This window comes from Protopterus annectens, chromosome 14.part0, assembly GCF_019279795.1.
Source record: "Protopterus annectens isolate FY-2018-M chromosome 14.part0, PAN1.0, whole genome shotgun sequence".
In the NCBI taxonomy this organism is placed as follows: domain Eukaryota; kingdom Metazoa; phylum Chordata; order Ceratodontiformes; family Protopteridae; genus Protopterus; species Protopterus annectens.
Genome location: NC_056748.1, coordinates 1106187717 through 1106204365, shown reverse-complemented (window position 1 = coordinate 1106204365; position 16649 = coordinate 1106187717).

Genomic DNA, 16649 nt, shown 5'->3' with positions numbered 1-16649 from the left:
TGGGCCTTACCTACACCCTTCCTGCAAATCCCACGCTTCTTTCCCTACTGTCTTACCCTCTTTGTGACCCCTTTTCACCACTTTCCTGTCACCCCTTTTTCTTTTCTTTCAAAGAAAATAGCGCGGGTGTGCGCTTGTGTTAGCGGAGCTGACCGCCAGTGCGCATGCGTGAACTCAGCGCAAACGAGCGCAGACCTGGTTTAAAGTGCTTAAAAGTGCCTTTATGGCACTTTGATTGACAGGTCCTGTACACAGTTGGAAAGTTTGCTAAGAGAAATAAATTCCCACTGTCAGTCTCGAACCCAGGACCTTGGTAACATTAGTCTGTATGACCTACCACTAAGCCATGCCTGCTTTACAAGAACACACTGCTAAAATAAATATAACATGTAATAGTAGGAATCAGTATAAAGGCAATATAGGAGATGTACTATCCAAAGCATGTTTGGTAGAGTTTTAATGGCCAAATTACTGGATTCCCATACTAGTTCAGTGTGAGCAGAAACAGCACTGCTACCTGTTAGCTTGTACATAATAATGTAAGGTAATGTACATATGTGAAGGTATGTATATCTACACATACATATATATAAATATATATTAATACATATGAAATATAATCGTAGGTCTCAGTAGCCATACACACTCACTACAGGAAAAAGTTAACATAATTGCTGCAACCTGAATCTGTAACACAGCCTGACCCCTGTGTGACCTACTTACCCTTCTAACTGCTTACAGGTGGCCTCAGCACTTTGATTGACAGGTCCTATACTCAGTTGGAAAGTTTGCAAAGTAAAAAATTCCCACTGTCAGTCTCAAAACCAGGACCTAGGTAACATTAGTCTGTTTGACATACCACTAAGCCATGCCTGCTTTGGAAGAACACACTGCTAAAATAAATATAACATGTAATAGTAGGAATCAGTATAACGGCAATATAAGAGATGTACTATCCAAAGCATGTTTGGTAGAGTTTCAATGGCCAAATTACTGGATTCCCATACTAGTTCAGTGTGAGCAGAAACAGCACTGCTACCTGTTAGCTTGTACATAATAATGTAAGGTAATGTACATATGTGAAGGTATGTATATCTACACATACATATATATAAATATATATTAATACATATGAAATATAGTTGTAGGTCTCAGTAGCCATACACACTCACTACAGGAAACAGTGAAGATATATGCAGCAACCAGAATCTGCAACACAGCCTGGCTCCTGTGAGACCTACTAAGCCCTTTAACTGCTTAAAGGTGCCTCCAGCACTGTGATTGATAGGCCCTATACTCAACTCAAAAGCAGAATATGAGCATACTAGTAGGCCCTACCACAAGACCATTGTAACACTAGTCTGTATGACCTACCACTAAGCCATGACTCTCATACAGGAATATAGTGCTAAATAAGTGGAACATGTAATAGTAGGAATGAAGATAAAGGCAATATAGTATGTCTACTACCCAAAGCATGTCAGGCAGACTTTTATAGTCCCAATTACTGGATTCCCATACTAGAGTAGTGTTAACGGAAACAGCCCTGCTAATTGTTAGCTTGTACCCAATAATGTCAGCTAATGTACATATATGAAAGTATGTATATGTACACAGATATATATATATTTATATAGCAATACATATGACATATAGTTGTAGGTGTCAGTATGCATACACACTCACTACAGGGAACAGGCAAGATAAATGCAGCAACCTGAATCTACAACACAGCATGAAGCATGGGAGATGTACTAACCTTCACACTCACAGAACACTGTCAACAGCATACCAGCATGGTCCACGCCCTACAATCTGAAAGGGCAACGCCTATCTCACATACCCTTTTATAGCAGTGTCCTGAAATCACAGTGAGACATGCAATCAGTACACACCCAGCTGCTTGCAATTAGCAAATGCTGCCTTACAATTGGTGCAGAGGCCATCACATGGACCTATGCAGATACCTACAAAAGTATTCAGTACCCACACTCCACTCATGCAATACAGTCATTGCACAAACCTAATGAGAAAGAGAGACAGAGAGACAGAGAGAGAAGACAAAATATACAGACAGCCAGCAGCAAAACAGCAGCAGCAGCAGCAACAGCAGCAAAATTCAAGGAGCACGAGTGACACACCAAAGCTGCCACAAACACAGGTAATGCAAAGTAGCAGGTTAATCCTGTGTATACTGTGACACCTCCAAATGTATCATAGTTCACTATCTATAGGTATGTCCATGAGATAGGTTGTGTGTAGATAGTCATGAAATATAAACATATGTAATATTGTTGTACATGTGGGCCATAACTAACACTTCCATAGCTTAGAACACAAGGCCAGTTGTGCATATGATGCAGTAGTTCCCAGGGTCAGTAGAGGTTCCTCCTCATTGGTGTGGGACCACTGTGTATGTATGGCACTGTTCAGGTACATATCCTGTAGTATGGCCAGGGATTAATATCAGTCTGTCATGTGGTGCTATGTCCTCCAGGGGTGAATGTAGCACACATCCAGGGATACCATTTCGTAACAGTGATGATATGTGTTCTGCAATGATGAGGGTGGCTCTCACCTGGACATGTGAGAGGATAGGGAGGTTACAGTCATCTGGGATAACTAATAACACGTGTGTAGGACAATGGGGGGGGGGTACCTGCACCTAAACTGTCTGCAACATTGTTGGCAATATCTGTGCATTTGGTGAATGTGAAGCATCTTAACACTGCAGACAACAGATGCCTTCCGTCATGTGAATCTGCCCTGTGCTGCAGTAGCCTCCTACTATTGTTATACAATATGCCTGTATCTGTAGTCCACTGGACAGGATTAATAAGTGGTGTGCAGTTGTTCTGGGTTAGATAACTGTGTGCACAGTACATGCAGTATGTGGGATGTCTGTGGTAAGCATATGCAAAGGTGCTGGCGGTGTGTGTTGTGGCTTCCACTGGCCCAGTGGGCTGCATGGATAGCATCACTGTCATAACTACTGAATAACTGTGTAATAACATGCATACATAGCAAGGTAGTGTATTGTGCTTGTGGTGTTGTTCAGATATGTATATCCAGGCTGAGTAATGTGTGTCCACATCACAGGGTTGGATGGCAGCACACATCCAGTATGTATGGATGAACACCCAGAATGTGTCACACGTGTCACCTGTGCAGACGTATCTGGCCATTACCTGTGCATCCCCCACAACACACACACATGCAACATATGGCAGAAGTACTATAGCAGTACACACATGTTCATAGGTTCATACTAGGCTATCTGCCCGAGGGCATTTACAAGCCTAGCCCATCATTTTGTGGCTTATGCCACTCCTTTAGTATGGGGAACCATACCCATTATTTTGCTGTGCCTCTGTCGAGCAGTGACACTGAGGTAATCCCTGGGGTATATCTGCGATCTCCCATCCATTGGTCAAGATTTCTCTTGAACAAGGCCAGCGAGGTGCTCTGCCTCACATATACCGTGATTTTGTTCCACAGCATAGGGAGTCTTTGGGTGATGAATCTATCCCTCCAGCATGTCCTATTAATAGCCGTGTCAAGGTTTAAGTCTCCTGCCCTTGTGGCTCTGATGGATCTAGATTTGTTTAGGTGAAGCATATTCATCAAATCTGGGTTTGACATGGCCTTGTATGTTGGGCAAAGGTCACCTCTGAGCAAGCGGTAAGTGACTGAATAGAACATACATGGACATGCTGGAGGGCAAATTCCTAACTGAGAGGCTCCCTTTACTCTGTAATGAGCTCGAACAGTTGAGAATGAACAGTTCATAGGTTCATACTAGGCTATTTGCCCTAGGGCATTGGTAAGCCTAGTAGAATGTGTTTGTCTTTGCCACCCAATCACAAGTTATGCTGCTATGCCCTTGTCCGACTTTAGTATACTATGCCTCTGTCTAACAGTGATATAGAAGTGATACCTGGGGTACAACTATGATCTCCATCCACTCATCCAGATTCCTATGGAAGAGAGTCAATGAGGGACTCTGCCTAACCAGTAGTGTGAGCTCATTACAGAGTGAAGGGAGCCTCTTGGTTAGGAATATGCCCTCCAGCATGTCCATGTATGTCAGTGCTGAGGTCCAGCTCTCCTGAGCATGTGGCTGTATGGGACTCTGATTGCCTGAGGTACATCACGTTCATTACTGCTAGGTAGGACATGGCTGTATATGGCATGCACAGATTGCCCTGAACAGGCAGTATGCCACTGAGTCCAGCTGGATTCACTTTACCTGGGCAGCATATGACATCTGTGTGAGCCATTGCATCCCCTTGATGATGTACTGTTGTCCTGTACCAGTTGCTGTAGGTGTCTGGTTAGGTACATCCCAAAAGGTGCATTGTACGCAATTATAGGCCTGATGATGGATGAGTACAGAGGCACAATGACCTCCCCTGCCATACATGTGAATCAGTCATGATTAGCTGGGCTATATAACATGTCTGTCAATCCACGTTGGCCATGTGGTAGACAAATGACAGACCGCTACCATGTTTCTTCCCCAGGTCCCCAACTACGTCTACTGTACTCAATGGCCTAACACCTATGTTGTACTGTGCCACCAATGTGGAGGCGTGGGAATCTGCATTGAATACTGATACTCCCCCTCCCTTGTTCAAGTGTCGTGGCCGACAAGAATGGTAACAGCTATAACGTGGTAGTACTGGTGTGCTCCTGTGAAACCTGAAACAGGTTCATGTTACTGCACAGATATCGATGTCCAGAATGCTAGGTAGGGTTTTGGGTGCGTGCATCCTTGGGTCTAGACCTCCAGTGTTGAGTAGCATCACTCTTACTTCCTCATCCTTTGTGATACAAATGGATGTGGGTTTACCTTATGAGCCTTGCCTAATACAGGCACTATGGGTGTAGCAGGAGGCTCCGCCAAATGTCAATAGGACTGTGGTGACAGGTGCAAGCTGTCCCTAGCAAAGCATACCACCCCAAGATGGCAGGCATTGGCACACTTGTGAATGACACCAGTATGTCAGTCAATTGTTGGAAGGGATCATCGTGCCTTGATATTGTGGCATTGTTCTAGGTGAGGGTAGGATGCTACTCAAGGTCAGGGTCAAACTGTCCCGGGCTACGTGCTCAGAGAGCTCTGTAATGTCTCATGTCATGTAGTCCAGGGAGGATTGTGTCAGGCCATTCACAGCAGCATGGACATTGACTGAGTCATACCTGTACCTGCCTTGGGGTTACCTGACTGTTTGTGTTATGTGGCAGGTCATAGTGCCTGACAGGCTGCACACCGTGACCCTCACCTCGTTAAGCCTGGTGAACGTGATGTGAGTGTGCCTGATGATAGAGGCACCTAGTACAGGTGTATGAGGTGTGTTGTTAACTGTTAATGGCTGTGAGTGTTCAGCACATTGGCTTTGTGTGATATGTGTTGCACATGTTCGTTTATGTGGTAGTGGTTGCCTGGATGTCTGCATAGGAGGTCTCTGCTGCATAGGCAGAGCTGTGGTCTGAGCCTACAAGTATGATCATGTGTGATCATGTGTTAGGTCCGCTGTTGTGTTAGGTCTACGTGAGACTGGAAGTGTAGTGAGTGATCCCCTTTGCCACGTGACTGGTTATGGCGGTATTGAGTAGACAGAGCCTAGCCTCCAGTCTGGTATATGGTTGCATCACTCACATGAGTTTGAATTTGTTGTTAGGAGGAGGGGTTGTCTGTGTACATGCATCTGTTCTAACATTGTCTCTGGAGTACCACACTCACCAGCTGGACTGAGGAGGGAACTGACAACTGACCTCTGGACATGCTAGAATACTATTGTGAACTCTGTAATCACTAATGATTGAAAACAAGGTCCAGTGGGGAGTGAGGGTGTACTGACATTACCTACAACTGCTGACTGATATAAAAGCGTCAGTGAGCAAATGCCAGGTAACCTAAGTGCAATGTGTCACAATGAAGTAAATGCAACAATGACAAGCAGTCACTTGCTGTCATGTGTAACATGGAAGTACGTACAGTGAGCAATGCAGATAACAGTAGTGAGTCACAGATGTGTTGCAAAGATGTGTACTATGTGGAAGTAGCATACCAGTGAAATAACAAGCTAACAGATAACAAGCATATAAACAAAGGTAGATGCAGGAGGCCTGGATGTAGTGTTTGCTACAACAAACAAGGTGTAGCAATGTCAGTAAGATACAGCTCAGATATGCAGGCACTATAAACCTGATACCAGATGTCCCCAGCTATGAATGGCAGAGTACAGCCTATTGTCACACATGAGTGCAGACCACAAACCTCGTTAATGTTAAATAACTGGCCTAAAAGCCAACTGCCCATACCAGAAGTAATACACTTGTACACTGGGCCCACAATCAGCAGTTCCCAACTTCAATGGATGAAAGATATGTGTCCTGCCACCACAGTGCTTGCCACCAACCTCCCTAATGTAAAACAACTGGTCTGAAGGCCAAGTACTTAGTACAAATGACATAGAATGATAGCTACACTGTAATCAGGTTTTAACCAATCAGTAATAAGTAGAAGTTAACACACCCTGTATAGAATGTGTACCATGTATTGTTGAGATACTATGCTGATAACCTGTTTGTGTACCTTTCCAGATAGACATGGCACCTAAAAGAAATCCTGTGTACTCTGCTGCAGAGGATGACGTGATCCACCAGAGCCTGGTGCGTGACTATGCCATCCTGTTCTCACGCACCACCCAGAATCAGCAGGAGAGGTCTGCACTGTGGCAAAGCCTCGTTAGCAGGATAAATGATGTTGGCATGCATGATAGGACATATGAGCAGGTGAGACATCACTGCAGTGATTTGATAAGGAATGTCCGCCAGCGTGCTGCAGATATCTGCAGGCAACAGGCTGCCACAGGTGGGGGGGTGGCCACACATCCCCCCCTCACCAGACAGGAGGGGCTACTGCTAAGTGTTGTGGATCCAGCCCCAGAACAACAGCAAACATCATGCATCCTGATGGAGGTTGGATCCACACAGCAGCAAGACAGCGGCGTGCAGGTAAGATGCCATATTCATTTATTGTTATTACTTTTACATTTGTTGACCCAGATAGTCTAGCTGGATATAAGTTCATTTTCAGTAGAGGCCTGTGGAGAAAAGCTCCACACATAACGTAATAAAGGCAGACAGACAAGTTGTCAATACAGACAGCCAACATAATAGAATTGTACACCAGCCTGTTAATTAAATAAACATACATGTAAGGAAGTCAAACAGTTTAGAGTCATACACAATGTACCGTTGGTTTCAAAGCAATCCTACCTAAAGCATAATGGTTATGCAATAAGGCAAAAGCCATATACATAATAGGTAGGGCTCAGAAGGGTAGAGAAGTAGAAGGAGTATGACAGATACAATGATATGGAAGAGGCAGGAGTCAAGAAGGGAAGTGAGGAAAAGAAGGAAGACAGTCAAGAGGAGGTGGGAGGGATGGGAGAAGTAGGTCAGAGCATAGAAGGACATCAAGGTGAAAGAAACAGGGTAGAAGCTAGTTTCTATGCACAATGAGGGGTTAAAGGTGAAGAGAGCGTAGGGAGAGGGACGATAGGCTGGACTCCAAGAAGAACAAAGCCAGTGGTTTTGGAAGTACAATTTGAGTTGACGTTTGAAGAGAGGTAAGGGTGAGATTAGAGTTAACTCCTGGTATGTACATATGACTGTTCTGTACGCTGTTACTTCATGCACGCATAAGGTGTGCATGTGGTATGTATCTGTCATCATGATATATATACAGACATGATGTGCAGCTGATGTGTATAAGGGAACTAGTGTACTACTGTACTGTATCATGTGCAAAACAAATGGCACACATGTGCCCACTGACATTACTCTCTTCACACTTCCAGGACCCTCCCATGTAGCAACGAGGCAGGCCATACATGCTTGTGAGTCTTTTTAACAGTATCTGTAAAACAATTTATAAAACTAGGAAGAGTAGTGTAACTCTGTAGTAGACATGCTGGTGACTGTGTACACAATAACTGTAATTGACAGGTAGTAAATTGAGTAGTGTAACACGGTACTGATGTGTGTGTTTACTGTGGGGTGTGCATGTGTGCAAGTGTGCCTGTGCCCAAGTGTGCATGTGTGTTAGTGTCCATGAGTGCATGTGTCCATTTCTGAATGTGTGCATTAGTATTGAAGTGCATCTCTTTCAAATATGTATTGAGACTGTAATCTGTGTTCCATGTTTTCCTCCCGTAGGTTCTGGTGCTGCTCTGGTGACCTGCAGCAGGGAACCTGAATCTTGTGCCCCAGGTACTGATGATGATGAAATGTCTGTAATGGTGCAGGAAGGTGTGTCTGGGTCCGCCATTGGTCAGCCAATTGACAGTACACAGCTTTCAACCCGTCAATGCGCACAGTCATCCTGCCGTTACATCCTTTATCACCATTGTCCCTAGGTGATGGACAGTCAGCAGTGGGCATAGATCAGGGTAATGTGGTACCTGTGGCACATGCATCCTCACAAGGCAGCCATGTGCAGAGGCCTCCAATGGTACCACGCAGACAGTCGCCCATGGGTTCTCGTGGGGCATCCGTGGCGTACTGCCTCTGGCCGACGTGCCCAAGGAGGTATGTCAACCTCCACTATGTTTAGAACTGTCATGCAGGCACAGGCACGTATGGAAAGGTACACCAGACAGGGTCTGAGGGAGCTGAAAGCATGTCGCATAGCCATGACAGACGGCATGCATGATGTTGCGAATGCTATCCGTAACTTCACAGATGTCGTTGACAGGCGTTGTGGGGGCATAGAACAGCTGCTCCACAACCAGATGTCCATGGGCCAGGGTGATGGTGTGCGTTTGCGGCGTCGACGTGGCCGTATGCCAGCAAGAGCACCAGCTGGCAGTGGCCGGATCGACAACGGGCCCACTCGCGCCTCAAGTGCCAGCACCAGCCCCAGCAATGCTGGGTCTGTGCTGTCATCCAGACGCCCCAGGAGACCACGTGCACGTGGCTCTGGACAGTCCCAACAGGGAACTGTGTCCAGTCAACACACCCCTGCTTCTGATGACAGTACCCAGTCTGGGTTAGTACCGGATATGGCCCGTAGCACCCCTGCCAGGCACAGGTACCGTGTCCGTGCCCACAGACACTGATCTGGATGACCTGACAGGTGCAGTCTGTGGCTGTCCACAAAACCCTGTACATGGCAGCCATTATGTGGGACTGTGTGCGTGCTTACACACATGCAGAAACCTAACACCTAGGGCAAACACATACACACACACACTGCACCAACAACGGTCCACCCTGTACTGCTGCCCCTCACAAACACACATACACACACATGTCAATTGGTGTTACCAGTGGCGGCTTGGGCATACCTAACCCACACCCTGTGCATATGATGACACTGTGCCACCTCCTGCATACTACAACATCGGTGCAGGTAAAGGTAAACACGTTGCTGATGCACAGGGTGACTACATAGATGTGTATAAGTAGTAACATGTTGGTAACTGTTGTGTGTTGCAGTATAAATGTGTGTATATCCCATCAGTCCTGCTGCAGTAACTGTATGAATGTCCTCAATTGTTATCTGCACCCATACTACTTAACAAAGTGTACCAGCTGCACACCATCACATGCTAACATTGACTATGGCAATGTGCATCTTGTGCTGTTATGTAGATTCAGCTACATGTATCTGTTCTGTCACACATGCATTTATACACACCCTGCTACCCACACACATGCACACGCTCACCTGCCATTCCCATTATTTATCACCCTACATGAGTAGCTGTTGATACATGACAGGTACACATTTCAGAAGTGCACTATGTTGTTTACTACTGGCATCCCCTTCTCTACCTGTACTCACAGGGTGCAGGCAACCTCATCAGTTGGAAGATGTAATGTGCATCAGGTACTGTAGTACCCTGATTGCCACAGCAAACATGTTTCCCATACGGAAATGCACACACAGACACATCCCACATCCACACACTTGCCACATTCAGGCTTCAGAACACTATCTAGGTATATTCGGTTACATGTGCGTGTTACAGTAGCATGTAACACTATACTGAGTACTGGCAGTTAGTTGTCTGTTGTCATGTTGTCTGTATAGAATAAAAGAATTGTTTTATTATCCTACTCCGTTTTGTGGACATTACTTGAACAAGTGTTACCTTACATGTGTTATCAGTACCAACACCTTATGTTTTGTAGTTTTGTTTGTATAGGGTGCTATCAACATCACTGCTTGTTAAGGGTAATGACCACCCTGCAGTGCATAGCCCCATGTGGCAAAAGCCACATCCCACCCCATCATTGTGCACACACACTAACCCCACCAACAGTAAAACACATACTTTCCATTTGCAAGATTCAAACCCATACCTAACTGTGCAATGACAGTAGAAACAGACACATTAGCAGAGTGTGCTATTTGCAGTAGTTGGAGAAATCTTTACTAATGCTATACTTAGAGGGTGCTGACATCATCTGTGTGTAGGAGGAGGGATGTGCACCCTGTAGTGTGTTCTCCCAGTTGGCAAAAGGCAGTTAACCCTCCCAGCATAGTGCACACACATAAACCACACTCATACATTCCCTTTGCAGGATTCAAACCCCCACCTAACTACATTATGACACTGAAGAAAGACACATTAGCAGAGCGTGCTATGCAAATTACTGGAGGACGTTACTACAGGTGATATAGTTATACAGTCCTGACATCATCACTGTTTCAAAAGGGGGATCTGCATCCTGTACGATACTGTCACGGTTGCTAATAGGGACATTTCCCACACACACACATCGATGTGTTGGAGGTTTGCATATGTGGTGGATCCAGAACACCAGTGTGATTAGTATATGGTTTGATTGCAACAATGAGGAAATACTCCCAGTGGTGAGCAGTTTTTACTCATGTTTGTAAAGATCAGCTCTAGTATATCTGCCCCTCTTGTGGGAAGGTTGGTTACCTGTTCCATAGCCAAAGAATGTCTGATCAATGGGAACCTTAGAGCTTGGGTATTGTGGCCTGTGTAATGTACACAGTCTATGTTTGGGTAGCTGGCATCACCCAGTATGATGGTGTTTGCAGAGTAATCTAAACTCTCCTGTGTCAGCATGAAGGCTGTGTGGGAGACCTGAGTTTGAGAGGGTGCTGTAAGAGCTCCTCTGTGTCTCTTTCCATGTGGTCCAGGGAGGTACTTCCCAACAGGTAGCTGACTGTGACCCTCCCTTGCTCTGTCTGGAGGGCGGCACGCCTGTCAACAGCTCATGTCAAGCAAGTGCACACCCCTCATAAATGATGTGGAAACCTTCAAAGGCCCAAGGCCTGTTGAAAATATGGACCAGACTGCAGATACCTGTATAGAGGCATTCTGTGGACACATTCAGGAATGCATGGATCATGAAGCCACATATGAAAGCATGACCCAATTCTCCAAAGGCAGATGTCCTGGGCGGACACCAGCCATAAACACACTATACAATAGAAGGATGGCGCCACTACATGATACAACAACCTCCCAAAATGTGAAGGCACCACTGATGAGTATTGGAAGACAACTACAGGCACCAATATGATTGTCTAAGGCCATCTTTGAGAGAGGATTCCACAAGCCACTGACGATAATCACAAGGCTGCCTGTAGTTATGTTAGTAACCTGGGTGGTACTACCCAGATATGCTCAGAGGTAATACAATATGTCACACAAAATATAAAACACACAGACATTGCCATCATCCTAGTGGACAGGTTCAATGCTGCCTTCTCTCCCCACCACACCAAAGGGAACATATGTCTCGCATCACAGTGCTTCCCCCCCCTGACATCACAGATGCTCAGGTAAGAGATGCCCTTCCCAAAGCAATAAACACTGCATCAATGGGACCAGACAGTGTCCCAGGCTGTGTCCTACATGAACCACAAGAAGAGCTACACCCAGACATAACACCACTGTTCAATCCCAGCCTTAATACATGATATGTGGCCAGAGAGTGGCATACAGCAACAGTGGTCCCTCAACATGCAGGTGGTGCCGTCACGGATCCTGGACACTACTCGCCCCATATGTCTGACTAGCTTTGTCTGCAAAGCTATGGCAAGAATCATCAAGAACCTCACATATCTAGATATTGTGGACCTACAGACATGTCACCATACACAGTTTGGCTTTGTCAATGGCAAATCCTGCCTATCAAACCTGTTTGCTTTGTTTGAAACAGTCACCAAGGCCACTGTCAAGGGGTAGGAGGTCCACACAGCCTACCTGGACCTTGCATAAGCCTTGGATACAATACCCCACTTGTGCATTCTATGGAAGCTCACCAGTGTACATATTAACCCCTATGTCACTATGGGTATTGCACAGTGGCTCAAGGGCAGAACACACATGTTAGAATTGCTGGAGCCATGTCAGCCTCCAACCTGGTACAAGTGGTGTCCCACAAGGCAAAGCCCTAGGGGCTGTCATGTTCATTATATATTTGTCATAGGTACAGGCCAACATGGAAGTACTGTGGCTCAGCAAGTCACAGGTGACTGCAGACTGAACACCATAATCAACTCAACAGCTAACACATGCATCCTCCAAAAGGGACTCTTGCAAACACACGACTTGTGCCACAGCCATGGCCTCAACGTGAATGACAGAAAGAGTATAGTCATCCCCTTTGTCAAACACTAAATGACCACAATGTACCTCATATGTGTTAATCCAGTAAGTGCAGACCAAGGAATTATGGACCTTGGGGTACACAGGTTGATAGCATTCTACCATTTGACAACAACATGGACAAAGTGGTTAGGTAAGCATGTGATATGGGCCACATCATCATGGGATCCACATGTAGGCCAGGGGAGGACATTGTGCCCCTTTACTCATCCCTCATCATGCCCATAATTGACTATGATGAACCTGTCGGCATGCACCTTACCAGACACCTGCAGCAACTGGGGCTACCACATGTCTACCTCGACAAGGGGATCAAAGTGCTCAAACAGATGCCACATACTGACTGGTTAAAGTAGCAGCAGCTGTACTCAGTGACACACTGACTCTTCATAGGCAATCTGTGCCTGACATAGAAGGCCAGGTCATACCCTCACGTAATGGCCATGCTGCATCTCAGAATATCCAGATCCCACCAGGATACACGCTGGAAATACTTGAACTTCAGGAGTGATATACATAGGACATGGTGGAGGGGCACATTCACAACTCAGAGGCACCCTTCATTCCTGATTATTATCCCAATAGAGGTTAGGTGGACTGACTCAGTGACTATCTTCAAGAGCGATATTAATGACTGGATGTGACATTGTAGGGTTACGCTGGGTATCACTTATGTGTCACTGTGAGAAAGAGGCACAGTATACTAACCTTGGAAAATGGCATAGCAAGACAGATTCACAATGCATGTTGAAAGGCACACATTCTGGCTAGGTGGATACATGCCCTGGGCAGATATCCCTGTACGAACCTATGGACCTATGTCTCTTTTTCACCATTGGCCCTATGTGCTGTCAATCACCAATGTAATCTCAATACTCGGGTAGCATGTGCAAAGGTCAGTTGTCAGTCACCTCTATGGTACAGTTGTGGAATATGTGTGTCATGTAGTAATGTCACAGCTGCCACATGTACACAGTCAACCCTATCCCTACCCATTGATGTACATCACATGTATGAGATGGAAACACATGGCCAAACTGTAACAGCAACATACAAGTCAGTCAGATGCATGGACACATATGACTCAGTCATTGTCCATGCCACCACAGCTGATGTGGGATGTCACTCACTGGGATACGTGATAGGGAACATGGAAGGGATCACTGAGCAAGTGACACAGGCTGGTAGACCCTGACCTTGGTTGGCATCAGACCCTCACCAGGGATTCCGACAAATTACTGAATGCTAATGAATAAGTGTATCTACAACACCATAGCTGAATGGTTCTTAGCATGCAGTCACTGCATTGCTATGGAATACTGTCTTACCACTCCCACAAAAGGTGAGAACATGCAGCTCCTGTACATTAACAACATGTAGACTTTATGCCCCAGACCAGGTGTGCATCCCTCACTACTAGGCTGATAGCATCTACATCTCACACTGTATATACACATCCCACATGCAGCATCTGCACAGAAGACCACGGTCATAATGTTACCCTGTGCAAATACCATGTATTCACATGTGGCAGGCATCACACATGGTAACTATTGAAAGTCTTAGGTACATATGTGTATTTGGCACACACATACATCATGTGTTCATTGCCATAACCGGTGTAATCAATGTCATGCATTATTGTGAGGGACAACCCACACACATGGGCATTCTGTGTGTGCACAACACACATGGCATGTCTGTAATCAAAATCCATACATAATTGTGATATCGTTTAGAAATGGGTATGTGCATCCTGTAGTGTGTTTTCCCAGTTGCCAAAATGGATGTTTCTTTCATACACACTTACCCCCCTTCACACACACTTGCCACCTGCTGGATTCAAACCCCTACCTAACTATGTTATGACACTAGAGACGGACGCATTAGCACAGCTCGCTATTCGCATTATTGGGGAATGTCCTTTCCCCTGATATACTTGTAGGGTGCTGACATCATCAGAGTTTAGAAAGTGGAATGATCATCCTGTGGTGTGTTTTCCCATTTGCCAAAAGGGATGTTTCTTTCATACACACTTACCCCCCTTCACACACACTCGCCACCTGCTGGATTCAAACCCCTACCTAACTATGTTATGATACTAGAGACGGACGCATTAGCACAGCGCGCTATTCGCATTACTGGGGAATGTCTTTTCCCCTGATATACTTGTAGGGTGCTGACATCATCAGAGTTTAGAAAGTGGAATGATCATCCTGTGGTGTGTTTTCCCATTTGCCAAAAGGGATGTTTCTTTCATACACACTTACCCCCCTTCACACACACTCGCCACCTGCTGGATTCAAACCCCTACCTAACTATGTTATGACACTAAAGACGGACGCATTAGCGCAGTGCGCTATTCGCATTACTGGGGAATGTCCTTTCCCCTGATATACTTGTAGGGTGCTGACATCATCAGAGTTTAGAAAGTGGAACGATTATCCTGTGGTGTGTTTTCCCATTTGCCAAAGGGGATGTTTCTTTCATGCACACTTACCCCCCTTCACACACACTCGCCACCTGCTAGATTCAAACCCCTACCTAACTATGTTATGACACTAGAGACGGACGCATTAGCACAGTGCGCTATTTGCATTACTGGGGAATGTCCTTTCCCCTGATATACTTGTAGGGTGCTGACATCATCAGAGTTTAGAAAGTGGAATGATCATCCTGTGGTGTGTTTTCCCAGTTGCCAAAAGGGATGTTTCTTTCATACACACTTACCCCCTTCACACACACTTGCCACCTGCTGGATTCAAACCCCTACCTAACTATGTTATGACACTAGAGACGGATGCATTAGCACGGCGCGCTATTCAGATTACTGAGAGAATCCTTTTCTCCAATATACTTATAGGGTGCTTACATGATCAGTGTCTAGAAAGGGGGATGAGCATCCTCTGGTGTGTTTTCACATTTGCTAGGGGTAACATTTGGACCAAGTGTGTGAGCATGCCCAGTTCAGCCTTCCTGTGGCATGTTGTGTGAAAGATGTCTCATTTATCTGTGTGTGAGCATGCCCAGTGTGGGCTTTACATATGTTGAACTCTGCAGCCCATCACATTTGTGGATGAGTGTGACCTTCAACAAATACCTCCAGTTTATGGTTGTGTGTTCTGTGCCATGTTGTGTAGTTACTGTCCGAATGCTTTTGTGTGAACAAAACTGGGAGTATACTGTGCCTGCAGGTTTTGCATGGGATACTTTGCACACAATTGTCAACATCCGTTCATACTGACCTAACACTGTAGCACTGTCTAGTGTAGTGTTTCAGTACTTTCACTGTGGTGGTCAGTATCCTGGGCTTCAGTCCTATCACTGATTTACATTTTCATAGTGTGCACAACAGGCTGGTTAGGGTCCAGTTGTGCACATCTGCACAAAGGCAGTGCCTCTACAGACCCTGTTAATTGCTGCCCCATAAGCTTAACAAGTGTAGTCTGCAAATCTATGGAGAGGATCATAATTGAGCTCATAAACAAAGATATAGGGGACATGCAGACATTGTACCCATCCCATTTTGGCTTGGTCATGGGCAGATCATGCCTTTTGTACTGTGTTGACATCTTCAAATTGGTCACTTAGGCCATTGTTGGGGAAAGGCAGTCCATACAGCCTACCTTGGCCTTGCTAACACTTTCAACACAATACCCCACTCAGGTATTGTGGAAAACCCTAACAACTGAAATGTAAACCCATATGTCACAAGATGGGTTGCAAACTGGCTTAAGGATGGGACCCACAGGGTTAGAGTTGCTGCCACTATGTTAGACTCCAGGCTGGTCACAGGTGGTGTCACACAGGGCTCAGTCCTTGGCCACCATTGTTTGTCATGTACTTCCCAGGAGTACAGGCCAACATGGGAGGGCTTTGGATGACAATGTTAGCAGATGACTGCACACTGGGCACCATAGTGGACAGTGCATCACACACAGATATCATTCAGAAGGGACTCACAGTAACTGATAGCTGGTG